Raw genomic sequence first — 27,309 nt, forward strand, 5'->3', positions numbered from 1 at the left:
ATGTGTGGTAACAGTTTTAAAAGTAGAAACTCTTTTTGTTATGCTACTATGTACATCAATGAATGCTCTCATATTTAAGCGGAAGGGACCACAATTTTTTTTAATTTTATTCAAAAGCAATCTGACATGCCATTTTTTTAAATAATAAAAATGGCCCTATGTTGTTGCAAAAAATTATAGCTTTCAATGTAGGGCAAGTATTGTATTATCAATATAAAACTCACTCTTCAAATATCTAAAGAGCATTTATGCAGTAGTTCAAATTCAAGTTCAAGGAAAGCTTTATTCAGCTGCTGTATAAAACAGTCATAAAAGCACAAAATTAAAAAAACACAACATATTATTTACAAATAGAAGCTTAAAACAATTAATTTTTACAATGTTATGCCATTAAAACCATACTTTTCCTAATGTAAAATGCAACTTTTAAGAACTGAGCTACCCTACACGCAGTATGCTCGTTCTCTAGTAATTGCAGCTGGAGCATTGCTTCACAGCACTGCCTAAGCACAAATGTTCTTAGAAAAGGGATAATCCAAACTTTCCTATGATCATGATAACATTTACAAAATAGGACTAAGTGCATGGTCGATTCGGAAGAGATGTTATCACAGGGGCACTGTTAAAGGGTACAAGACCAATCGTTAATTTTTGGGAATGTCATCAACTCAAGTCACTCAGAGAGGGACAAATGCACAGGACGTGGATCAAAGTTTCTTCTGAGAGACCACAAAATCTGCACAGTGCTGTTGGCCATGTTTGCCGCCATGCCGGGATCTGATCTTTTGTGATATAGGTTCCCAGCCGTAGTCGTAGTAGCATTTGTTGCGTGGATGGTGTTATGTAATTAACTAGATACGGTTGCGGATCGCATCTCTCATACGTGGCCAATACCATCCAGCCATGTTTTTTCTTGGCCAATGCTGCTTTATCAGCAGTCCATGATTTGTGTTTTGCCGCTCCATTGGCCACTTTTTTGAAGGCCGCGAAGGTATGTTTAGTGTTCCACGTTTCTTGCATATCTAAGTTTTTCAATGCTTCTTCCAGTGTTGTTTATCATGTCTTTTTCCTTTTGTTTGTTTGTTAATTTCAGACCAACAGAGACCCATCAGTGTGTCCTCCTGAGCTGCTCTTAGTTTCCAGCACGTTTTTATTAAGGCGGCTTGTCTGGCTTGGTGCTGGTTTAGTAACCCAAATTCAAGGCGTACCTGCGCCTGAGATGCAAACTGCGGGATTTGATAAAGATGTTTAAACAACGCTGACTGTTGGAGGTTCAGGAAATTAGCGTCTTTACCTCTGTATAGCTTGGAGCCAAATGTGAGGGAGGGTAAGAATTTGGCAGCAATCACTTTCAGCAGATATTCGTTGGATGGACATTTTAGTTTTGTTTTTAGTATGTTTAAGGCGAACCGCAATTTATTAGCCTGGGCTTTTCTGTGCAGGGTGTGTTCTCTTAATGACCATCTCGACCAGTACTCCCAGATACTTATAGGAGCAACTTTGCTCTATGTTGTTTCCAGCGATGTACCATTTGAATGTTTGCTGCCCTGGCTGAGACGCAAAGCAGACCACTTTCGTTTTTTTGCAGTTGAATTGCAGCCCATGCGTAGAGATGTATTTGTGCAGCCTTGTTATAGCATGTTGGAGACCCAGCGGGGTCTGGCTGCAAAGGACTATGTCGTCGGCGTACTGCATACTCCTTATTTTGTGTTGGGCTAGCTTTGGAGGGTCTGTTTGGATCTCCGAGATGCTCTTATCGAGGTCCACAGTGAAGATGTTAAAGAGGGTGGGGGCCAATACACATCCCTGCTTGAGGCCAATGTGGGTGGGGATCTTTGGTGTTGTTCTGTCCCCGTTGCCAAGTTTTATCTTAACCCAGGTGGATGTGTACAAATTTATGATGGCCCGTAGCAACTTCGGAGGGATGCCCCAGCTGGCCATCTTTTCCCATAGGATCTCCCTTGGTACTGTGTCGAAAGCCGCTTTTAGATCGGCAAAACAGGTGTACAGTTTTGTAGATTTGGCCATTGCATTGTCGACAAGAAGATTCAGCGCTGTCAGGTTACATGACGTGTTGGTTCCAGGCCTGAACCCTGTCTGGGTGATTGGGAGGATGTTGCTTTCAGGAGATTTGATGCATATGCCTTGGCCTCTACGTCAATGAACGCAATCAGTCTGTAATTCGCTGGATCTGTTCGCGCGCCTGCTTTGAAGATTGGGTGCAAGATGCTCCCTCTCCATGATGGGGGAATACTTCCTGATTGAAATACGTGATTATACAATGGTGTGAGATATTCTGCCCAAAACGGTTGATCATGTTTAAAAAGTCCATTAGGCAAGCCGTTCGGACCCGGCGCACCTTTTGACCTCATTTTTTTCAAGACCATTTGGACTTGGCATTGCTTAATCCAGTTTGCACGGAAGGTTTGATCTTCTTCCTGCTTTTCATTCAACGGGTGGGTCGTGAGATGTTGGTTACTTTCATGCGCGTAGGTCATTTGAGTTTGCTCTAGATGGTGGATCCAGTCTTCCTGTAGTATATTTATATTAAAATCTAGACCTGCTCCGTTGGCTACTTTGTTAATTTCTGCCCAGAATTTCCTGTTGTTATTCGATTTGCTGGCTTCTAATAATTGTAGCCAGATTTCTGTTTGGTGTTTTTTTTTTACGGTCCATACTTCTTTTTTGTATGTTTGCCTTAGAATGTGTATTTGCCTCTCGATGTCGTCACCCCTCTTTATATCTTTCCCTTTAAGTTTTCTGATTTCCTGATTGAAAATCCTTTTTTTGCTCCCTATTGCTCCTAAGTGCACTTGATGTGTCTTAGAGGGTTTTCTTTTGTTAGTCTGCTTTTGTCGACCAAATTTGTCAGTCAGGGTTGCGGTCATTTTTTCCCAGTTATCCTGGTATGCTAGTGGGGTTTTTTCCTCGTCTTCTGCCGCCGTGGTTTTCACGTGAACCATGATTTCACCTACATTCTTTCCGTTCCAAGCTAACCGGTTAAGATTGTAAAGGGTCGGGGTTACCGTCAGGTATTTGGTTGCTGGTGCCCTAAAGTGTTGTGATCTGATCTCTATTACTTGTGGACTGTGATCACTCCCCAGTTTATGGATTATTCTATAGGTGACTACTGTTTGTAATACCTCAAAGTCCACCAAGGTATAATCCAGGAACCTATGTATAACACCCAATCTTAACATCATTAGAAAGAATCTATCAAAAGTTCCAGGTACAAAAGATAAATAGGGCTCCATTCAAAGAGTGGTGGGTAGCAGCTGATGACTTCTCACGTTTTTTTTAGATGCAGATTCTCTGTGTAGTCTTTTAGCTTCTAGGAGCTGAATACCCTCTTTCTTTAATAACTTTCTTGAGATATCCATCATTGATGGTGGGGTAGTAAAATATTTGGGATGGCCCAACTTACTCATAAAGTCAAATACAAATTTAATCCAAGGGATTCTATAGGCCCGTCCAGCTGTAAAACATCTTTTAAAATCACTCTATTCAGCTCTGACTGGTCCTTACACCAGACCCTATGCCACAAGAGGACTGGCTCTCGTTTTACCAAATCTGCTTAATGGCTAAGGACCAGTTCCTCGTGGCAAATGAAAGTGGAGGTACTGGGGGGGACAGAGAGAATGTACCTTATAAAAGCATTTTCTATCTTTTGTAAAGAGTTAATATCGGCAAAGCCCCACACCCATGCTCCATAAGTTGTCATGGAGAAGCACTTGGCATTATTTATATGTAACAGCTCTGAAGGCGGTTTCCTACCTAACTTTTTTGTAAAGCTTGATAGTGCCGCGGTAGATCTGGCCAAAGCTGTTTTTTTCATCAGCTATGGCAGGGGGCCATGAATCTTGAGAGTTAAAAAATACACCTAGGTAGGAAAAGTTTTTTGTGGACGCTAACTTTTTCCCATCAATGAACATTTCACGAGTTTTCTGAGTCCCTTGCTTACACCTCATAACATATGTCTTAGTTATATTAGTTTGAAGACCAAGATCGGCCATAAATACACTAAAAATATCCAGGGCTCTTTGGAGGCCATTTTGCGTTCTGGCCATCAACACTGCATCGGCCGCATAGAGGAGTGCGGGGATAGATCGGCCACCTACTTGAGGATAGTCTATGCCCTGGGAAAGCAGTGCATCTTCAAGTCCATTTATGTAAAGATTAAAAAAGAAGGGGGCCAGCACACAACCTTGTCTGACCCACTCTCCTAATTGGGAAAGCTTCAGTGCATTCTCCCTTCTGGCCAAAACGGACGCTTGCTGACGCGTCACTAAACAATCGGCGTAGGAGCATGATAATTTGCAAATCAACCCCCATGCTTTCAAGAACCTCCCACAGCCTTTCATGCTTTACTGAATCAAAGGCCACCGTGGGGTCAACGAAAGCCAGAAAGAGGCTACCATATTTTGCTCTAGTGTATTTCCCTATTAATAATGTGAGGTTTAATGACTGCTCAATAGTGCCCAGACCGTCACGGAACCCATATTGCATATCTGATAGAATCTTCTTTTCCTCTGCCCAATCTGCTTAGCGTTCCAAAATAACCCTCCCTAATACCTTAACCATGGAGTCCAGGAGAGAGATTGGCCTGTAGCATCCTGGGTCTTCGCGGTCACCCTTTTTTAAAAATGTGAATAATTATTGATTTTGCCCATGTAGGGTGAAGGGTAGACCTTATGCTAGCATTAAATACCTTGGTTAATATGGGCTCCCACAGGGTAATATTATGTTTATACAAACCAACAGGTACCCCGTCGAGCCCTGGTGCTTTACCACCTGCACTTTGTGCCAGAGCCCTGATCACCTCCTCCAAGGTGATTTCTAGGTCAGTGTGTTCCCAAATAAATGCAGTGCTAACTTCCAGGTGGCTGCCTAAAATCCCCTGATCGTTGTATAATGTGGAAAAATGAGTAATCCATGCTTTTTCCATTATATATATCTCCACTGAAGGACCTTTGCTAGAGACTAAGAAGGGAGTCCTCAAAACCTTCCAAAAGGCTGTGCTGTCTTTCCGCTCTGCCGCATTATGCAGGGAGTCCCAGGCCTCATTACGGAGGGTTTGTTTTCTTTCAGTAATAGCCCTCCTATAGTCTAACCTGGCTTGGGTGATATTAGGCAGCGATCTTGGCTTAGTATGCAGTACCTTCTTTAGGCTGGTATATGCCCAAGTGCATCTGGTGTTAAACCAACCATCGTGTTTCGGTTTATTTTTAAACTGTACTGTCATTGAATTCCTAACTGCCCTAGTAATTTCTACAGAGCAGTTCACTATTGATATATCAGGAGCTACCTCACTTAGGCAAGTATCTATCTCTACCCTACATTTCTCTAGGACATTTTTAGTTAACACATCTGGGTCAACCTTTGACCACTTTAGTGAAAGACCATTTATCGATTTCATTTCCGTTCCCTGCATGCGGGTGTATGAGTCATGCTTATTCTGGATATACATGCGAGTGTTGAGTTTTAAAAGAAGAGAAAAGTGATCGCTTAAAGCGATATCACCCACCACACTAGAGAGTATCATATAAGCATGCATAGATGAAATCAGTGTAAAATTAATTGTAGTAGCATAGCCTCTCCCATTGAATGTGGGCAAAAAGCCCACTGGGGGATTTGAGATCTCATTAACAAACGCCAAATCTAATTTAGAAATGAGATCATTAAAGATGTCCCCTGTCTTGGAGTGAGTAAAATGTGTGCAACTAACTGCGTCATTATAACTGCCACACAATCTGTTATCTACGTTATTGCATAACCCACAATTAAAATCGCCCAACAGCAGAGTCACTGTATCTCTGCTTTTCCCATCGGAAATTTTCGTTATAGTAGCCAAGATACCTTTAACTACTCCTTCCAGTTCATTTTGCTGGATGTTATTATACAAATTGATCTGGAGTATGCAATGAGTTGCAGTGGGGACTAATTCGACCACGTGGAAACAATTTCCCCCTTGATGAAGGGTAATCTTGGGTATTGGCAACTTATTTGATATGTATGTCGAGACCCCTCCTTTGGGCCTCCCTCCCAGACCTTTCACTGCGGGAGTGTTAAATGTCTTGTAGCCATTTAAATGTATTGGCTCTAGTACCCAGGTTTCCTGCAGGCATAGAATTTCTATGTTTCCCACAAAATCCTCCCAAACTAGGTTCTGAACCTTTGAGGATAGACCCGAGATGTTCCAAGACACCACTGCGCAGGTTGTATGATCTAATGTTGCCAGGGATGTGTTGCAAGATGGCCCTGCTGCGTTAGAGGGGTCCAAGTTAGAAAGTTTGGGTGTCCCCAATAAATACAACTCCTGCAGTATTTAATAGAAAGAAGAAAAAGCCTTGCGAGCCATCTACTCACCAGATAAAAGACGAACGGCCTCCCTGCGCTAACAAACTTCTTCCGGGTCAGGAAACGTCATGCTTAACCCGGTACTCTTTTTATTCGCTGAGAATGCTAAGCGTCATAGTGGAAGGCGGAGTCTCGTCTTCCATGCATACAGGGCAATCAACACTGTATTTTAATTATAACAAATTTAGACTATTAAAATGATATACATTTTTCAGGTTTGGAAGATGTCAAATGAAACCACTGAATTAAAGCTGCATATGACATTAAATTGAACCTTAGTATATATTCGTAACTAAGATCGAAATATGGCTGCCATCTTTGAGTGGCAATAAAATCAGTTGGAGAGTTTAGCGGCCATCATAAAGTGGCTGACAAACATAATAATGAATTTATGGGCAAAATATGGCGGTCATATTTGAGTGGCAATAGAATCGGTTGGAGAAACACATTTATAGAAAAAAGACTGTTCATTGAGAAAGATGTACTAGATTATACGTTTCACAAACTGAAATATAAATTTAAATTAGCTTTTTCCAATCTTCTTTACTGTTTAAACCATTCTTATATGTATTTAATTTAGACATGTAAAATTATTCACGTTTTTTTCTTTTTACTGTGTGGTCGCCACCACTTGCATTCATTTGGATTGCTTCAATCACGCACCCTCTCAGATCATCAATTTTATGTTGTTTAACAATCCAATGTTCAACTAGTGGAGCAGTTCGCTTTTTGGTTCTTATAGCAGATTTATGTTCAGTTATTCTGACCCTTATTTCTGTAGATGTCTCCCCAATATATCCTTTATCATAAGGACACAAAATCAAGTAGATAAGATTTTTTGTGCGACAATTTGTGAAGTTCCTAAAGGTATGTATGACACCATTGTGCAAAATCAAAGACCCTTTAATGATGTTGTCACAATTGTTACAAGAGCTACATGGAACGTTCCCAGTAGGGAAAGGGGCATTGATGATGCTGCTTTGTTTACATTCCATTTCGTTCCTGTAGGTATGTACCAGACAGTTTTTAATTGTCCGACTCCGTCAGAAGGAAAACATTGCCAATTTCACACTACTTTGCGTGTTCACTCTGTGCCAGTTTCTGTTTATTATATTTTTTATCTTGTTACTAATATTGCTAAAATTGGTCACAAATATTAAAGGAAGTTTCTGTGGATCTGGACTTTGTAATTTATTTTCAAATAAAGAGTCTCTGTTGTAGTATTTTGCTCTTTTATATGCCCGTCTAACCAGTTTCCTAGGGTAACCCCTTTCTAGAAATTTCTTTGTCAACTTTTCGGCATGCAGATTAAAATCACTCATGCTAGTGCAATACTGTCTAACTCTGAGGAATTGTCCAAACGAAATATTATCCTTTTGGCATTCTGGATGATTACTATTGTAATGTAACATTGTTACGGTCTGTGGGCTTGGTGAACAATTCAACTTGTAACATACCATCCTCATTTTTTATTTTTATGTCCAGAAAATTGCAGCTATTTTTATTGATAGATGATGTAAATTTCAAATTTATGTCACCCAGATTAAGCCATTCAATAAACTCTATTAAGGATTCTCTGGTTCCTTTTCATAGAGAAAAAAACATCATCAATATACAGGACCAGTTTGATATATTCTCATAAAAAGGAGCCGATAAATAAAAACATGTCTGACTTCAAATAAGGCAATGTACAGACAGGCAAGACTGGGAGCACAGGTTGCTCCCATGCTGGTCCCTTTAACCTGCCTAAAAAAATCTGTATTGAAAAGAAAAATGTTATTTTTAAAGATAATTGCTACACATTCAATAATAAAAGTGGCATGTGTAGATAAGTCTCCCGCTACATTTAAAAAGAGGCCCTTTACAATCTGAATTGTGTCATCCTGAGGTATGTTGGTGTAAAGGGCCTCAATATCTAAAGTGACAAGCCACTGAGTCTCAATATCATATGGGAGATTCTCTATTTTCTTAATCACAGCGGTGGTATCTTTGATATAAGCTTTTTGTTGTATAACTAAAGGTTGGATCAAAACATCCACATATTTGCTGAGTGGTTCAGTTAGTGGATTCATACTTGAGACAATTGGTCTCATCGGGGGATTGTGAATGTCCTTAGGAACCTTAGGCAGGCCATATAGCACTGGATTCCTGGGGGTTGTATTCCTTAGAAAGTTATATTCGTCCTGACATATAATATCATCCTCCTTGGATAAGAGTAATAGATTAGTCACCTTACTGATCAGACCATTCCACTCGCCTCTGTTAGATTTCTGATAATAAGATTCATTATTCAGTAAGGTTAGCATTCACCTAATGTAATCACTGGTATCCATGACCACAATGCTACCTCCCTGATCTGGTGAGATCTTCACATCGTTGTAGGGCAGTAAGTGCTGTTCGCTGTTGGGGAGATAAGTTGTTGTTCATCCAGATTTTTTTATTTAAGAGATCATCAATGTTTTTCTCTACTACTCTTTCAAAAAGTTCTATATCTTTATTGACCAATTGTAACAGTGGTGTCCATGAAGATTTAGGTTTTAAACCTGACTTGTTAATGCTAGGTGTTCTATCCTTAAATTAAAAAAAACTATTAAGTCTTACTTTTCTGAAAAAACTCTGTAGGTCTCTTTCTAAATTGTACCTATCTACAGGTGAGGTAATTGGATATCCTAACCCTTTTTCTAAAACGATTTCTTCATCCTGTGTTAAGATTCTGCTAGGGAGATTAATTATTGGTGCATTATTCCCTAGTCCCATCCCTTCTGACTTCTTGTCTTCATGTAGGTACGTTTTTGTGTGGGGTTCTAGGGGAAAATCCCCTCTCCCCCTGCCTCCTCCTGGATTTTGGCCATAATTCACTTGGCGCTGCTCTAAAAAAGAGAAGGTTTCTCTACTTGTGCCAGGTGTAGAATCCTGATCCCTATCATTGCGATTATCTTGTGGGGTATCATTGTCTGAATCAGAGCTCTTAAATTTGAAGAAGAGAGGGTTGGTACCTACACTGTGCCACTTCTCAAAGCTGTCAGCAAAAAGTTTAAAATCTCTATGAGAGGCCTCACCAGAAAGGAGGAATACCAAACGTTGCTGAGGGCCTGGTTGGAATCTAGGAATGCCACTGAGCATCCAGAAGATCCTATGGTGGAGGAAGAGAATTTAGATGGGCAGCAGGAGGGGCCATTGGGCCTGACTGGGGGTAAAGCACCTTCCAGGGTGGGCAGCTGTGTTTCTTCAAAGATCCATCCGCTGAGGAGTTGGAGGACAGGGAGAAAAGCAGAGTGCATGAGATGGAGCTTGCCAAGCTCAAACTGGGGAGCCAGGGTGACTTAGACAATAAGAGGTTGGAGTGAGAGAGCAAGACATTGGCCATGGAGGAAAAGAGGATGCTTTTAGAGCATGAGAGAGTCTTGAGGGAGCTAGAGCTGAAAGCGAAGAGCGTAAAGATCTCTCCCTCTGGTGGCAGCACACCATCAGTGCCTGTGGAAGGAAAAGTATATATTCGCAAGGACACATTAAGGATTTCATGAAGCATGAGGACATTGGGCAGTGGTTTAAGGTCTATGAGATAGCAATGATGTCCCACCGGGTCCCTGAGAGAGATTGGGGAGCGGGGTTGTGCGGCCACTTTCTGGGTGAAGGAAGGGAAACCTTACTAGCATTGCTCATTGAGAATCAGATGTCCTATGCCCCCATGAAGGAAGCCTTAGTATCCAGGTATGGGTTGACCCCAGAGCTTCATAGACAAAAGTTTAGAAATTGCAAAAAGCTGGAGTCCAGCATCTGGGTGGAATATGTGTCTTTTTTTTGCAGAGCATTGAATGGTTGGGTGAAGAGTAGCAAAGTAAATGATTTTCAGGCGCTCTATGATTTGATTGCATGGTAGTACTTGCTTAGAAGTTGTTTTTCAGAGCTACACCAGCACCTGATTGATAGTAAGCTGACTGGCCCTAGGAAGCTTGCTGTGGTGGCGGATCGCTGGGTCAGTACCAGGGTCCATAAGGGTCTTGTGGGAGACACTGCCAAAGGTGGGCAGGGTCCCCAGCAGAAGAGTGGAGGAGACAAGGGTAAATAAAAGGAGTTCCAAAAAGGGCCCCAAAGTAATCCCCAAGGGAACCAAGGTAAGGGTTCACAGCCTCCCGCTGACAAAAGACCATGGGTCCAGCCAGGCATGCCCATGCAGAAGGGTCCCAAGACCTGTTTTAGCTATGGTCAGGTGGATCATTTCCGGGTAGATCCTATGTGTTCCAAACCAGTTACCACTGCACCCACTGGTGTACCACCCTGGGAAATGGCTTGTGTAGCCTTGGGGGAAAAGATGGGTGCCCAAGGTGGGTGGGGTCCCGCAGAGATGTCCCTTCTCTCTTTAGGAGACAGTGAGATGCTCCCTAGGGCTCATCTGGCTGATAACACTAAAAAGTACAGGTCGTGGGTGACCATCAATGGCCATAGTGTGGAGGCTCTGATAGACACAGGAGCCAGTGTGACAGCTGTCAGTTGTTGGCTGGTGTCTGAAGACCAGGTGGCCCCCAACACATTCTACTCTGTAGTTGCTGCTGACAACTCATAGTGCCTCTGCAAAGTGGCACAGGTTCCCTTTGAATGGGGGGTCTCAGGTACCTTGAAAGTAGCTGTGAGGCCAGCCATGCCTGTTGACTGTCTGCTAGGCAAAGATTTGGAGAGCTCCCCTTGGATGAAGGTGGAGCGGAGGTCTCATTTGGAGATGTTGGGTCTGCCTGAGTGGGCATGTATGACCACTGGGTCAATGGCAGCCAGTAAGGGCATTCAAGAGGACTTGGAGCCTGAAAGAGAGGCCCCAGTGCCTGCCTTAAAGAGAAGAGGCAGGGGCTGCAGGAAACGGGCCCCTGAAATCCCCACGGTACGGGGGAAGCAAACCTTCAGGGGGATGCCCTGGAGCCTACAGGGGAACAAGTGGCTGAACTGGGGGACCTGCCTGAGCTGACCCATTGGCAGCAGGAAGGAGGCCCCTCTAGGGAAAGGTTCTGCAAGGAACAGAAGAAGTGCCCTTCTCTTGTGGGTTTGCGGCAACAGGCTGCAAACCAGGCAGCAGGTGATCAGTCCGGATCACATTGGATCTACTGGGAGAATGGTCTTTTGTATAGCGAGCCTAAGGTTGCTGAGCCTGGGTCAGCCCATGTGCTGGTTGTACCCCAGTGCTGCAGAGCCTTCCTACTGGATCTGGCTCATGATGTGTCTTTAGCATGACATTTGGGGCAAGACAAGACCTTTGATAGGCTTGTCAGACACTTTTACTGGCCCCAAATGCGCAAGAGTTCAGGTACTCATTGCAGGACTTGTCAGACTTGTCAGGCAAGTGGTAAGAGTGAGAAGAACCACAAGACTCCTCTCCAACGTTTCCCTGTGATCAGCACCCCCTTTGGAAGGGTGAGCGTTGACATTGTGGGGCCTCTGGAGCCCAAGACAGCCATGGGCAACAGGTTCATCCAGGTCTTTGTGGACTATGCCACCCGGAAGAAAACCCTCTCCAGACTGTGATGGCCCCAGTGGTGGGTCTTGCGTTGTGTCATACCATGGTACCAACTTCATTTCTAAGTACATGAAGTCCCTGTGGCAGGAGTGCAGTGTAACCTATAAGTTCACCACTCTTTACCGCCCCCACGGTAAGGGGCTGTGTTAGAAATGGGGTCTCTAGCTCTGTCCAAATAGGGACCCTTCTTTCTAAGTCAGAGCAAGTGGGTCACCCCCTTTGACAACCCCTCCTCAACCATGTGGTAATGTAGCACGAGCAGTTAGGCCTATTTCGGAGGCAGTATGTGAAGCATTTATGGCCACGTACAATAAGGCAGTAATGACACCACAAAAGGACACATCTCTGGTAGATATCGAAAAATAATATCTTTATCTAACATTTTAACTCAAAACTCTCAAAGCGTTTCAACAACTACAATTCACGTCAACCCGTAGGGACTCAAAGAGAAAACAACGTATTCACCAAAGCGTGACATTGACTGAGTTTAGGGCCGGGCCTAAGCGACCTGCTGCACATCAGATACCTGTCGATGAAAGGGGCACAGCACGCAGCTTCTTGAAGAAGGGGAGACGGTGACAGGCGGACTCCCAGCGACCACAAGTCCTGGAGGCTGAGGTCCGCAACGTTCACTCACAGTGATTTGGGCACTCGGGGACAGGCGGGCGCTCAGTGGTAGCAGTGCACGGCTGCGGTGGCCCGGGCTGGTGGTGGCGATGACTCTCATCGTGCAACTCTGTGGTGGGCTAACAGCGGCAGCAACTCTCTCTTAGCTGCGGCGGCCCACCGGACATATCCCAAGGATGCAAAGTTGTCAATGGTGCGTGCGCTCAGCGGCCACAGCTCCCTCTTAGCTGCAGTAGCCGTGGAGCAAATTACGATGATGCATAGTAGGACAGGGTGTGGGAACTCAGTGGCTACAGTTCTCTCTTCGCTGCAGCGGCCCACTGGACAAATCACAATGATGCACAGTAGCAAAGGGTGCGGATACTCAGCGGCTATAGCTCTCTCTTGGCTGCGGTGGCCCAGGGGACAAATCACGATGATGCACAGTAGCAAAGGGTGCGGGACTCAGCGGCTACAGCTCTCTCTTGGCTGCGGCGGCCCACGGAACAAATCACGATGATGCACAGTAGCAAAGGGTGTGGGCACTCAATGGCTACAGCTCTCTCTTGGCTGTGGCGGCCCATGGGACAATTCACGATGAGGCAAAGGTGCAAAGGGTGCGGGCACTCAGCGGCAGCAGTTCTCTTTCAGCTCCGGCGGCCCGCACGACAAAGGATGGTCCCGACCAGGCGGGCACCACAGTGGATGCTCCGCAGCCGCAGCTCTCTCTCAACTGCAGTGGTCCACACAGATTCAGCAGAAAGTCCAAAGGTGCAGATCCCGGCGGGCTCTAAGCGGCGGCAGCTCTTTTTCAGCTGCAGCGGCCCCCACAGATTCCAGCAAAAGGTTTAATGATACAGATTTAGGTAGGCTCTCAGCGGCGGCAGCTCTCTTCTTAGCTTCAGCGGCCCACACAGGTTAGCAAAAAGGTTCAACGCTTCAGAGTCAGGCGGGTGCTCAGCTGCGGCAGCTCTCTCTTAGCTGCAGTGGCCCATTGGACAATTCACGATGAGGCAAAGGAGCAAAGGGTGCGGGCACTCAGCGGCAGCAGCTCTCTTTCAGCTCCGGCGGCCCACACGACAAAGGATGGTCCCGACCAGGCGAGCACCACAGTGGATGCTCCGCGGCCACAGCTCTCTCTCAACTGCAGTGGTCCACGCAGATTCAGCAGAAAGTCCAAATGTGCAGATCCCGGCGGGCTCTGAGTGGCGGCAGCTCTCTTTCAGCTGCAGCGGCCGCCACAGATCCAGCAAAAGGTTTAAAGATACAGATTTAGGTAGGTTCTCAGCGGCGGCAGCTCTCTTCTTAGCTGCAGCGGCCCACACAGGTTAGCAAAAAGGTTCAACGGTTCAGAGTCAGGCGGGTGCTCAGCTGCGGCAGCTCTCTCTTAGCTGCAGCGGCCCGCACAGGTTCAGCAAAAGTTTAGAAAGTCTCAATTCTGAGTCAGGTGAGCTCTCAGTGGCGGCAGCTCTCTCTTAGCTGCAGCAGCCCTCACAGGTTTAGCAAAAGTTCAGAAGTGCCCAGTCCATGGTCCTCACAGTAGAACTAGAGGCCCCAGGTTACTCAATTCAGGCCTCACCTGCAAGCAGAACTCCTCGCATAGGAATTCCGAAGGCTGATGGGGTGAAGTCTAATGTCCCTGAAACTTCTGCAGGAGGCACTCTCAATTTAGGCCCTCGGGTAGTTTCTATGGCAAGCTTGATTAAAGTTGCAAAGTCATTTTCCTCTGTTCGCTCGGACAGAGTTTCGTCTTGACATCCAGAAGGAACACACTTGGCCAAAGTTCCAGCGCAGCTTTTTATACCTAAAAAGTATTTGTTCTCTAAGGTCGCAAATCACTGACGCAAGTCAGAACCAGTTCGTTGGGGGTCGGGGAGCACTTGGTTTACGAGGCAACATCCTTCCCTTTAAAAATTAGAGGGGGCCTGCTATCAGTGGAAGGTGGAGCCCTCATTTACCTTGTCAGGCACGGCCCTGCTCGGATCAAATAGTCACCCCTCCCCACGCTTGGAATATAGATCTCTATCTCCAGCAAGGTCTGACCCAGCTGGCCCTGCTGCTGCAAAAACCAGACGGCCAATACGCATACTCGCAACAGCCTGCAGTAAAGCTGTAGGTAAGAAACGACCGCGTTTTCAGGAAAGGCACTTCACAACATGTGATATCTAAACGGTCCTTACAAAAAGGTGGCCCTCACTGGCCTGAGCATAAACATATCAAACTCGAAGTTCCTAGTGGGTTTTTAGGGCCCGATAGGGTGATAGAAAGTAATCATTAACAAACAGGCTACACAGATGTAAGCTTTAGAGTTATCCCTATTCACACAGTCATTTATAGACAGGGAGCATTCGCGCTGTGGTACTGATTAGCAGTGGCACTGCACCCAGGATATCTACATCCAGCCAACATACAAGACAGGAAGAGTAAAAGGGGAAGGGAGACCCACGCCAATGATGTCAGGTCTAACAGGCTGGTTGAGATATTCAACCGGACCTTGAAGGGCATGATTATGGGTCGTGAAGAACCCATGAGGCGTAAGTGGGATGTCCTCTTGCCTTGCCTTCTGTTTGCTTACAGAGAGGTGCCATAGAAGTCCTTAGGGTTCAGTCTCGTTGAACTGCTTTACGGCCATCCTGTGAGAGGACCTCTGAGTTTGGTGAACTGCCCCAGGATGTATGTAGCTACATGCTGGCCTTCAGAAACCAGACTAGGCGCTTCAGACAACACGCTCAGGCGAATCTGAAAGAAAGCCAGGAGGAGATGAAACGTTGGTATGATCAGAATGCGACTCTGATTGAGTTTCAGCCTGGAAAAAAGTTTGGGTCAAGGCCCCAGTGGAGTCTTCTGCGCTCCAGGATAAGTGGATCGTACCATTTGAGGTGGTGGAGTGCATGAGTAAAGTCACCTACTTGGTGGATTTGCAGTCTCCTAGGAACCCTTTGCGGGTCCTGCATGTGAACCTCTTGAAGCCCCACTTGGAGCGGTCCGAAGTGGGCATGCTCTTAGCAACAGATGCTGGAATGGAAGAGGATGATGAGCCTCTTCCTGACCTCCTGTCTGGGAAAGAACAGGATGGGTCAGTGGATGGTGTGAACCTCTCTGCTGCCCTGACCCCTGAACAGCAGAGTAACTGTCGCCAACTGTTGGAACAGTTTTCTGATTTGTTCTCCAGGACCCCGGTGTCACTCAGTGATGCGTCCATGATGTGGACACTGGGGACAGTCCTACAGTAAAACATAAGATTTACAGAGTGACTGACAGGGTCAGAGCTTGCATCAAGGAGGAGGTCTCCAAGATGTTAGCGCTAAGGGTAATTGAGTCCTCAAACAGCCCTTGGGCCAGCACAGTGGTATTGGTCCGAAAGGCTGCCCCACCCGGTGCCACACCAGAACTCCAGTTCTGTGTACACTACCGAGGACTCAATTCAGTCACCAGGACTGACACGCACCCCATCCCCAGAGATGATGAGTTCATTGATCGTTGGAGGCTGCCAGGTACCTCAGTACATTTGACTTAACATCTGGGTACTGACAGATCGCCTTGACTGGTGGGGCAAGAGAGAGGTCAGCATTCTCCACACAAGATGGGCACTACCAATTCCGGGGGATGCCCTTTGGGATGAAGAATGCCGCTGCCACTTTTCAGAGGTTGGTCAACCAGGTGTTGGCTGAACTGGAGAATTTCAGTGCTGCCTACCTGGATGACATTGCAGTGTTCAGTGCCACTTGGGAGGAACACCTTAACTACCTCTGGGAAGTGTGGAAGGCACTGCGGAAGGCAGGCCTCACGATCAAGGCGAGTAAGTGCCAGATCGGGCAGGGTTCCGTGGTGAACTTGGGGCACCAGTTTGGGAGCGGCCAGGTGGTGCCCCTAGAGCCCAAGATTGATACCATCCTGGCTTGGAAATCCCCCAAGACCCAGAAAGAGGTGAGAGCCTTTTTAGGACTCACATAGTATTACAGGTTTGTCAAGGGGTATGGCAGCATTGTTGCACCCTTGACAGAGCTGACTTCCAGGAAGCAGCCCAAGAAAGTTAACTGGACTGACACCTGTCAGGAAGCTTTTGATGCCCTGAAATCTGGCATGTGCACGGTGCCTGTACTTCAGGCGCCCAACTTCTCAAGGGAATTCATTGTGCAGACAGATGCTCAAAAGCATGGTGCGGCGGCTGTGCTTTCACAGTTGGATGAAGAGGGCCTAGACCAACCCGTACCCTTCATTAGTAGGAGGTTACTTCCACAAGAACAGAGGTAGAGTGTGATTGAGCGTGAGGCATTTGCTGTGGTCGGGGCACTGAAGAAGCTGAGACCATACTTGTTTGGGACTCACTTCCGGGTTCAGACAGACCACAGGCCCCTCAGATGGTTGATCCAGATGAGGGGTGCCTAACCTTCCAGTGTGTATTGCATGTCTGGCTTTTGGATGGCAGGGGCTCGAGGAGGGCTGTGGCTCCAGAAGTCTGATGAGTCAGGGCTGGGTTGAATAGGCTGGGTCTGCATTTGGAGTGGTGGGAGGAGTAGCATCTTCACCTGAATAGGGCTGTGCCTGCCTTCCAAAATGACGGCTCCGCCCCCTGTGGTGTGTCTGAAGCCAGGGCTCACACCGACAAAGGAGGTTGTTGTGCACTTGCAAAGTGCCCCACAGAACTGGTCAGAGAACAAAGGATTTTGGTGTATAAAAAGAGGGGCCCAGACCCCAGACTTTTAGATCACTTATGGGAATCAAGAGAAACCTTTGCCAAGGAGAAGAGACAGATAGGCTGAGAAGGAATACTGCCCCTGTGCTTTTGCTGTCTGTGGTTGGTCTCCAGTGGCTGCTTACTGCCAAGGAAAGGAGAAAAGGACTTTGCTGTTGCTTTGTCATTGTTGGACTTGACCCTTTTTGCAGGGTCATCCCTAAACTTGTTGCCTTTCTCCTAGCCTTTTTTCTGACATGGTGTTGGTGGTTTTAGGACTCTGGGCACTTTAGCACTGCTGTTCAGTGTAAAGTGCATGTGCTCTCTGTGGTAAACATGGTAAGATTGGTCTACACCTGTTTGGCCTATTTAATTTACCTTTCAGTCCCTTGTAAAGTGATATCTCATATGCCCGGGGCTGGTAAATTAAATGCTACTGATGGGCTTGCAGCGCTAATTGCGCCACCCACCAAAGTAGCCTTTCAAACCTATTTCAGGCCTCTGCCACTGTAGGGCCTGTGTGCGCAGTGTTACTGCCGCTGTGACATGGCACCTAAAGTGTGTGCCATGTTTGTGAACCCCCTTTTACTGCATGTCAGTCACCCCTAAGGTAGGCCCTAGCTAGCCCTATGGGAAGGGTGCATTGTAGATAAAAGGTAGGACATGTACCTTAAATGTGTGACATGTCCTGGTAGTGACATACAGCCATTTTGGTTTCTCACTACTGTGAGGCTGCCCTCTCATAGGAATGCATTGGGGAATCCCTGATAAGTGTTTCAGTGGTAATTTCTGATGTGAGAGGAGCAGCGTGGTCAAGTTTGGTATGTTTGAAATAGTAATAATAAATTCTAACCAAGGGTGTGTGCAGATTTATTATAATTATTTTTGGAAATGCCACTTTTAGAAGTTGCAGTTTCTGTGTGCTATGTGTATGCTGGCCTGATGTGGATTGCATGTCTGGCTTTTGAGTGACAGGGGCTGGTGAGGTGTGTGTGGCTCCAGGAGGAGCAGGGTGAGTCAGGACTAGGCTGAATGGGACATCTGCATTTGGAGTAGTGGGAGGAGAAGTCCCTGGTCCCTGAATAGGTCTGTGCTTAGCCTGTACAATGCTGGCTTTGTCCCTTGTGGTGTGTCTGATGGCAGAGCCCCCATCTCACAAAGGAGGGTTTGAGCACTGTACACAAAGTGTTCCACACCCCTCAGAACCAGTTGCAATTGTTCCTCCAAGCCATGTGCCAGCGCAGACAAAGGAGAAATGTAATATGAATATAGGGGCTGTGACCCTATGAAAGGTGAGCTGTTCCTGTGCTTCCAGGTGACCTGCTGCTGCTGGGCCCCAGGAGGAACCGCCACAAGGGACTGCCTCCCTGCTGGATGGCCCTGTGTGCTGGCCTGCCTGGGCCCAGCCTCTGCCCTGGACATTTTTGGGGCATAGCACCTCTTGAGCGCTATAGCTTTAGCTCCAGGAGGGAATCCTGGTGCTCTGCAGCGCTGCGCTGCATTCCAAGGGAACCCCAGCGTGGGATTCCCCCGACCTGCTGGGGGAAGCGGGAGCCTACCCCGCATGGTGAGTGCATCTTTCGCCGAGCGGGAGCCCACCCTGCACGGCTGTTGCTGAGGACAGCAGGTGCCTACCCGGCATTCGTGTTTGTTTGGTCAAGCAGGAGCCCACTCCTCGTTTTGCCATCGCAGCAGGTGCCCACCACGCTTCCGTGCATTTTTACAGAAAAGCGGGTGGCCACCCCGCCTTTGAGCTTCATTTTAAAGAAAAGCGGGTGCCCAACCCACATTTGAGCCTCCTTTTAAAGGGAGTGCCCAACCCGCATTTCAACCTCCTTTTGAAGCGGGTGCCCACCCTGCATTGCATTGCCAAAAGAAGGGAGACGCAGCGGTTGAGGATCCGTCCCAACATGGAAGCCAGGCAAAAGCCGCCTCACTGTGGGCAGGGCCGGCAGCCTCTCATGTCCAGAGCGGAAGTCCCGGTCCCAGGAAGGGGGACCAGGCGAAGTGAAAGGAAGTCTGCCAGAGTCCCAGGAGACCAGCAGAGTCCCAGAGCAGCCCAGTGAGTGCAGGCAGTACCTGTGGAGGCACCTTACCTGCCAAGGAGACCGGACAAGACCTCTTCAGAACCCCGGTGAGTGGGGCTCAAACGTGGTTGGTGCCTGTGGGGTATTGTCGTCTCAGCTGCACTGCAGTTGCGGGCAGCTGCTCCGAGTACGCATTCCTTGTGTTCTTAAGTCCCAGAGCGGAACCAGAGCAGCACAGTGGTACCAGAGTCGTTGGCTTTCACAGCTGTGCTGCCATTGTGGGCAGCTGCAACGTTTGGGCATCTTTGGTTGTCAGCGTCCCAGTGGAGCCCTAGGGGCACAGTGAGCACCAGTGCCTGTTTGGTTCTTCAGCTGCGCAGCCGTATCAGGCAGCTGCAATGTGGGGGCAATTTGCTTTGAAGAGTCCTAGTGGGGATCCCGGATGCACTAGTAGTGCCAATGCCAGTTCTTCTTTGCGCTTATGTGAGGAGCCCAGCTGCCCTGCAAAAGCGGAGGCAGCTGCCACGTTTGGGGGCGTCATTTCTTAGTGATAAGATAAGGGGGAGTTGCACCCCATGCACCAGCGCAGTGACGTATTTTGCTTGCTGCATTGACAGCCAGAGGGCTAATTAGATAGCCCTGGAGTAAGCCCTGACATTTGGGACAGAGGGCATTTGAGCCCCTGAGAAGGCCAGTTGGCCAGGTGGTCAGTTGTAGGTTGGTAAGGCGCAAGGCCCTAATGCGATTTATGTGATGCCTATAACAAATGTGATTCATGTAGCATGATTTATGCCTCTGATGTTTATGCTTATGATGTTATTGCATAATGTGTTCATGTTGGTGAGGCCTAATGTCATGCTATGATGTTTTAGAATGCTGTCTAATGCTAATGTGATAATGCTTAGGTCATTATGGTACCAGTAGTTACTGGTTAAGTTTTATATAACTTACCTGTCTGATGGTTCTGACAGTAACCCGATTGGCCTGTCCTGTATATAATCCCCTGTAAATATTACCTAGTGCCAGTTGGCGCAGTGTATATGTGCGATTATGATCTAATGCACGCACGCAACCTGGGATTCATCCTCGACTCCACCCTCTCCATGTCCAAACAGGTCAACGCCGTCTCCTCCTCCTGCTACAACACCCTCCGCACCCTTCGCAGGATCTACAAATGGATCCCGGACGACACAAGAAGAACGATGACACATGCCCTCGTCAGCAGCAGGCTGGACTACGGCAACGCACTCTACGCCGAAATCCCAGCCAAACACCTACGACGACTCCAGTGCATCCAAAATGCCTCCGCCCGACTGATCGTCAACGCACCCCACCGCTGTCACATCACCCCCCACCTGAGGAACCTACACTGGCTCCCCATTGACAAGAGGATCACCTTCAAACTCCTCACCCACGCACACAAAGCACTCCACAACGCCAGACCAGCCTACCTGAATAGCCGACTCAACTTCCACACCCCCACCCGCCAGCTTCGCCCTCTCCACCGTCCCCCACATCCAACAAACTACCTCCGGTGGCAGATCCTTCTCCTACCTCGCCGACAAGACCTGGAACACCCTTCCTACCCACCTACGTCAGACCGAAGACCTACTCACCTTCAGAAAACTCCTCAAGACCTGGCTCTTCGAACAGTAGCGTCACCCCCCTCCCCCCTCAGCGCCTTGAGACCCGCACGGGTAAGTAGCGCACTTTACAAATCCCCCTGATTGATTGATTGAATGCTTAGGGCCAGATGTACGACCATGCCATTTAGCGACTCGTAAATTGCGCCCAATTGCGAGTCGCAACTTGCGAGTCTCTAAATAACATTTACAACAGTATCTGAGACACTGTTAGCGATTGCTAGTGGGGTCGCAAATTGCATGCCTCATGTATATTATTGAGGCACTCGCAATTTGCAACCCCATTAGGAATAGCTGGCCCTCAAAGGTATGGTGGCCTGCTGGGCTCAGCAGACCTCGTTGTCTGGGACTGCTTTTAAATAAAACAGTATTTTTCTTTTTTTAATGCAGTCCGTTTTCCTTAAAGGAAAATGGGATGCATTTAAAAAAAAAAAGTTTTTGCCTCGTTTTTTAAGGGCAGGTGGTGGTCCCTGGGACCACTGCCTGCCCTAAAAAATATAGGGCTATAAATTGCGAGTGTTTTGCTACCGCAATTGCTGTAACAAAACATTCTGACATAGGCCTCTGACTAGCTATTAGTAAGGAACACCCTTGAAACACCCCTTCCCAACAACGACTCGCAATTCTTATTTAGCAAGTTGCAAAATAATTGTGATTCGCTAAATAAGGATTGTACATGGCCCTATTAGGTTTTGCATGCGCAAACGGGTCGCAAATCCGTTTGCGCATGCACAATAGGGTTGTACATCAGGCCCTTTGCGGCTAATGTGTGGGATAATCGGGAGACAGTGGATGGAGTTCAGAATGTGCTTGGCTTAGCTAAATGGGGAAGTGTTGGTTACCACCCGCGCCTCCTGATTCTAAATGGACTGAAGGCTCACAAATAAGACCCTCTCCAGTTATTTTCATTATCACTTAAAAAATCATAAACATTACATCCAGGTGAAGTGCATACAATCACTGTTGTTGAGATAAGAAAGGAAATGACATGCAGCAAAATAGTAAAGCTCTTTTTTACTGTGAGGATCTAAGAATATAAATTACTTATAGAAATCCTTGACAAAGTCAAAGTCAAAGTCAGAAAGTCTTGTTTAGCGCAACGTGTCACCGTTAGGTCTCAAGGCGCTTGCAGACAGATCAACTCACCTAGATTCTTATATCACATTAATTAGGGAACAGCCAGGTTTGTAATTATTTATGAAAACACAAATGATCAGGAATGGACGAGATGTATGGGGGAATCTTATTCCAGAAATGGGGGGGAAAGATAGGAAAAAGATCGGCCGCCGTATCTCACAGTGCGTGTCCGTAACGGAGTTAAGAGAACTTTAGAACTAGATCTCAAAGTTCTGGTAGGCTGATATTTTCGCAGTTTTTTGCCTAGGTACCCTGGGTCTGCGTGATAGATACTCTTGTGTGTGAGGCAGAGGATTTTATATTGGCCTCTCAAACTGATTGGGAGCCAGTGAAGGGCGTTTAGGTTGGCACAGGATGATGATCTTAAGGGCAGGTCCAGAATCAGTCTGGCAGCAGTGTTTTGAAGGGTCTGTAATTTGGAATAAAGATCATTAATAATAGAGGCCAGTAAGGCATTGCCATAATCTACTTGACTCATAATTAGGCCCTGTACAAGTGGTTTACGGGTTTCAATTGGTAGCCATTTGAAGATCTTCCACAATTTCCGTAGAAGGCCATAACAGGTGCCCAATACATGGTTAACATGTGCTTTCATCGAGAGCTTATTGTCGATGGTGATCCCCTAATTGCATATAGTTGGTTTTGAAGAAGGACAGGGGCCCAGTGCCTGGTGCCACCAGTCACTAGACCATTGATCTTCAGCCCTGCAGAACAGAATAATCTCAGTTTTGCTGTTGTTCAGTTGCAGTTTATTATGACCCATCCAGTTGTCGATGTGGGTCATGCATTTTTTGAACCGGATAATGGTATCCGAGGGGTCAGGCCGAAGGTGGCCAGCAATTGGGTATCATCGGCGTATGATACTGTTTCAAAGCCGTATAATCTAATTATCTTGGCCAAGGGAGTGACATAAAGATTGAAAAGCATTGGGCTCGAGATAGATCCCTGCGGTACTCCAATGCACACTGCTTTGCTACATGCTGCCATAGGATCGAGGTGCACAGTGCTAGAACGATCTTATAGTTAGTTGTTGAACCCATCCAAGGCCTTCCCCCGGACCCCATCTCCCAGAGCCGTTGTAACAAAATGTCATGGGAGATGGTGTCAAAAACGGCCGATAGGTCCAACAGCACCAAAATAGCTGAATCCTTATTATCTAGTGCGAGCCTGATATTGTCTAGCATTTCGACTACCGCCTTTTTGGTGCTGTGCATCGCACGAAACCCCGATTGAGATGGATCAAGAAGACTATGCCTTTCTAGATGGCTAGTCAGTTGTTTGTTTACCAGGGCTTAGAGAGCTTTCCCAAAGTAGTGCAGCAACTAGATGGGGCGGTAGTTGGATAATTTTCTGGCATCTAGTGTAGGCTTCTTCAAAATGGGCCTAATTTGCGCCTTCTTCCAGCTGCCTGGGATGGTAGCTTGGTCCAGAGAGAGATTGAAAATCTCTGTTAACCTTGGTATCAGGGAGGGTGCCAATTTCCTAATCATCCGTGGGGGAAAAGGGTCTATAGGAGATCCAGATTTAATTTTGACAATGATCTCCGTTACCTGCTCCCTTGTCACTGGTTGAAATTTAGTCAGCAGAGGAATTAGTGGGTGACTGCTGTTAGTTGCCTGCAAGTCGCTCCCATTATCATGCGGGAAAGATCTGTATATAGCCTTTATATAACCTTGACACATTATACATCGATATTTTACGCTTGAAACCAAGAGATTAAATTAGAAATTCCACAGCAAATTATATAGGCACACATATATGTTAAGGGGGGCGTGTTAACTTGCTCTGTTCAAAATCAGGACTAAAGAATACGAAAGTACACTTTGCCAAAAGAGCCATAATTAATTCACGAGTGTGTCTCCCTGCTACAAGGCATGCAACCAGATCTTATCATTTCATATTCAAAAGGAAAATAAGTTTCCAAACAATGTTGTTAAATTAAAAAGAAATACAATCTAAAAAGTGTAATCACTTTCCAAGCAATGGGGCTCGTGTCACAGGATGAAACGTTTTCAAATCTCCTCTAAAATGTAAAACCTTGGTTTCTAGTTTAATCTCCTGAGCCCTGTTTATGTTCGGTCTTAACTGACAGACTTTAATTGAAATATATAGCCAAGTGTGAAAAGCAGACTTCACCGCTGCCAATCGACTGTCTGTGAAGGTTACTGTTACAGTTAACTGAATGAACCAAATTGAAATGCTTCTAAAGTATCCATTTAGGAATGAATTTTCAAGTAATCAAGGCGAACAGAAGCTGGCACGTCAGCAAGGCTATGATGGGTTTGCGATGAGTGAAGGCGCTTACTCAGGGTGCAATTATTGGTGTGAGAAGTTGCGTAGGTTTTTTTTCTCACAAACTTTCCGTAGTTTTCGCAAATACCACGAGGGCAATCCACCGCATTTATGAACGTTTCTGCATGTAGGTTCTCACACAAAAATTAATAAAGTTTCTGTCCCTTTTCAAGTTGCTGTGAAAAACACAAATGACAATCATCCATCCACTTTCAATGTTGTGAGGAAAACTGCTAAACTACTTCGCGATAAAGCAGCACATCTACTTTCACAGTTAACCAGCACTTACGAAGAAACAGCGAATTCATTATGGGCTGTAACCACCCGAAAAATGTCTTTTAAGCGCACGTTAGCTTTGAGTTGAGGTTTTAGTTACAATAAAACACAGTGGTGTAATGCATATTATGACCCCCCTCTCCACACTGCAGAATGTAGAGTCTTTTGTAGTCTCCCATATCCCACAGATGTTCATTAGCTTTGGGCTGAATGGGGGCCCCAGGAAGGGTTCAGGGCCACTAAAGGATTGGGCAAATCTGTGCCACGGGGGCTGCAGGGGCCAACTTTATGCCCCTGATGTGAAACCGAAAACAGTTGGCTAGTAATAATGACCCCGGCGCTTACTTGGATGCTTCCAGTGGCCCAGCATGATGTATCTAGCTCAGACCTGCACACTGTGGACATGACCAGGTCAGAGATGCATGCGATGGGCCAACAGTTGTTTAAAAGGTAACTGGGGAAAGGCGTTGGAACAAAGAAGAAGCCCTGCAATACGCAGCTTCAGAACTACGCTGATATTTCTACATGCTTATAAAATGATATTATTGCACGTAATGAAGAGATGCTTGACTAGCCTGCCCTAAACCAATAGGGGACTGGCCCAAAAGCCTTTAATGCAGGTGGTCAATCCAGCATTTGCCAAATTGAGCTAATGGTTGGTCAACTCCTGTATAGAGAATGTATGCTGTTAGGTTAGACCTGTCAGCCATAGGAATGTCGTCCCACAAACTTTATGCCTTCCCACCTCTTAATTTTGCTGATTTTAGGACTATGCATTTTACAACTCCTAAACGGTGCTAAAGTGCATGTGCTCACTCCTTGAAACATGGTAACATTGGCTTAACCCATATTTACTTTACTTATGAATCCCTAGTAAAGTGGTACTACATGTAACCAGAGCCTGTAAGTTAAATGCTACAACTGGGCTTAATTATTAACAAGAAGAGGGGGTGGCTCTAATCAGCAAGGCTGAGCACACTATAACCTATTAACAAAAACAATTGCCAATGCTGATAATTATTACAAACCATCGGTTTTATTTCAAAATGTCCAATTTATAAACATTCGAAAGCTACTAAATTGCATTTTATTTGCTAGTTTTCGATGTTTCATATCACAAACAACATGATTGCCACATAATTTTAGCATCAAAGGGTACCAATACTGGTAATTAAAGGGACAAGAAATATATATAATAAATATTAATGCAATCAACCATTCATACTATCCACAATCCACATTTATTCCCATCCATTCATCATACTATACAACAATATATACCCAGACTCCAAAAATGTAACTAAACCTGTGGAGTGAAATAGGTCTGCCACATTGACTTATCCAAATATTAGGGTACTCCAAAAATGTATCATATCAGTACCTACAAATTAAACATTTCATATGTTTTTACACTTTATCCCTACAAAAATTATTATCAATTCAGGGTTTCTTTTTATATAGATCTTTTTATGGCAGCACCCCAAGTCTACGTGTTTCGAGTCCCAAGGTTTATAGGGGCTCTCGTCAGGACCAGAAGTTTCTGAAATGATAAAGGAAATATGGTAATTTCCTGTTTAGAGCGACATTATTTCCAACAGTATTAAGTGACTACCACTATTCTCAAGCTTCAGCTTACCACTTTAATTAGATACCATGAGGTGTAAGCGTGTGTTTATCTGTCCCCATAGAAGAACTGGAAAACAAAAAAGAAGAAAAAAGAAAAAATCGATGTAAGCACATTCATCACAGTTATTCAATTAGTGGCTGCTTGAAAGCCTCCAAGCGCCGGTTGCCTATCTTACCTATGTGGCCTCTTAATCAATATCACCCACGCGATGACTTATCTTCGCCTGGTGACAGTCTATACATGAAAAAGAAAAGTGGGGAATCCTTAGTTGTCAGTCCTCATGGAAGTGCCTTTAGTGTGTATTAAAATCTTTTCTATCATCTTACCTCCTACCACCCTTTGGCGCGGAGCATTGGTCATATATGCAACTTGATTGTCCAATTGTTGACAGTGCCGTGTTGATCTAAAACAAAAGCCGAAACCGTAACTTGTCAGTTCATTTTCGGAGGCAAACTTACCAGAGTCTATTTGCATCAGCGTTCACCTCCAACGAAAGAAGCGCTTACCGGTTATTATGATTTTCTGTAATCCGAGAAAGGCTTCCGGTTCTCTCAATTGCCGAAAGACCCAGCGCGCCAGCCAATGACGTAGTGCACTGGTGGCTCGGGGAACTGGGAAATGTAGTGAATTCCGTTTTCGACGCATGCGCGTTGTGTACTCCACTCTACGGCGTGGTCCATGTCTTCGTATTTTATTAATTGTGAACCAAATCACAAACCAAAATATAACGGTGGGGATGTCCCCCTTTAGTCGGTATATACAATTGTTGTCATTATTCTCATGATAGTCCAGCCCGTGAGTGCTGTGCTCATCCGGACATGTAGATGTATTCATTGCCAACAGTAGAGATAAAGAGAAGACTTGAACTGATGAAATCATGGATTATTCGTGCTTGTGCATGGCTTGTCACTCCTAACGGCAAAACACATTTTTTATATGTACCCTAATGGGGTTCTGGCTCAACATCCATGGTTGATTCCTATGGTCACCAAAAAAAAGGGCATGTAATTCGTATTAGGAAGGTTTGTTTGTCATATAACATCCCTGTTGGCAACATTCTTTGAAGGTTCATAGATTACAGTTTATATATTTCTGAAAGTTCATTTAGACCTGACACAGCCGTGTCAAATTTCACAATTAATAGTGCTTCCCTCTTGGCGAGTTTG

The sequence above is a fragment of the Lissotriton helveticus genome, chromosome 4_1 (assembly GCF_964261635.1).
Source record: "Lissotriton helveticus chromosome 4_1, aLisHel1.1, whole genome shotgun sequence".
Lineage (NCBI taxonomy): Eukaryota > Metazoa > Chordata > Amphibia > Caudata > Salamandridae > Lissotriton > Lissotriton helveticus.